The following is a 653-nucleotide window of genomic DNA, read 5'->3' as shown; positions in this document are numbered from 1 at the left end:
GGTAGCCAGATGATCAATTAACCTTGATTGGAAATTTTTGAGTCTCCGTTAAGTATCAGTATATTAAACCTGGGAATTAACACCTTCTGTTACCTCGCTTCAAGGAAACGTCACAACTCTCTGATGGCATAAGGAATACAAATTAGCATTACTGTTACATCACAATTATTTTGTATGAAATTGTATAATAAATAAACGAGTTGTTGAGGGTTTTGAAGAGAGAACTTTCTGTAAATGGACCCATGGTGTGAGGTACTTTGTTGTGGCTGTACAGTTCAGGTTTATTTTTGTTGATGAGGATTTTCTCTAAAGATATGCAGTTTAACAGTTTGTGTCATATTCTTTAGTCCACTTTAGGTTAAGGATGTGAATAAAGGTCTCTTGTAGCAAAGCAAAATGGAGTTTCATTTTTTTCTCAAAGTTGAATGGATGTTCAAAAAAAAAAAAAGATCCAGAAAAAAAGAAAAAAAAGAAAAGCTGAAAAAAAGGTGGAAAAGCTCACTCACGCTGGAAGCATGCACAACAACTGAATTCACAGAAAATTGAGTAAGAAATTCTACAGTTACTTTATATTCTTCTTTATCTTCAGAGCAAGCATATGTCCTCAATGAAGGGAAAGTATTTAAGATAAACGATAGCACATATACTAGAAA

This window comes from Penaeus monodon, chromosome 32 (assembly GCF_015228065.2).
Source record: "Penaeus monodon isolate SGIC_2016 chromosome 32, NSTDA_Pmon_1, whole genome shotgun sequence".
NCBI classification, from domain to species: Eukaryota; Metazoa; Arthropoda; class Malacostraca; order Decapoda; family Penaeidae; genus Penaeus; species Penaeus monodon.
Note: the sequence above shows the minus strand (reverse complement) of the source record.